This window comes from Mandrillus leucophaeus, unplaced genomic scaffold (genome assembly GCF_000951045.1).
Source record: "Mandrillus leucophaeus isolate KB7577 unplaced genomic scaffold, Mleu.le_1.0 Scaffold80, whole genome shotgun sequence".
Taxonomy (NCBI): Eukaryota; Metazoa; Chordata; class Mammalia; order Primates; family Cercopithecidae; genus Mandrillus; species Mandrillus leucophaeus.
In genome coordinates, this window is record NW_012108697.1 from 3,527,470 (window position 1) to 3,527,835 (window position 366).

The following is a 366-nucleotide window of genomic DNA, read 5'->3' on the forward strand; positions in this document are numbered from 1 at the left end:
AATAAAAAGAAATGAAGTAAACCTTGAAAACTTTATTATACTATGTAATATTATTCATCAATAAAAAGAAATGAAGTAAACCTTGAAAACTTTATGCTAAGAGAAATAAAACTGCTGCAAAGGTCACATATCCTATGATTGCATTTATAGGAAATGTCCAGAGTAGGGGTTTCTGATCTGTAGAAGACATACAGTAGATCAGTAGCTGCCTAGAGCTTGAGGAGGTGTTGGCAGGGTTGGGAGTGATTGTTAATGGGAAGGGAGTTCTTCATGGGGTGATGGAATGTTCTAAAATTCATTCTACTGATGGCCGCACAACTCTGTGTCTGTATTAGAAATCACTGAACTACACATACACTTTAAACG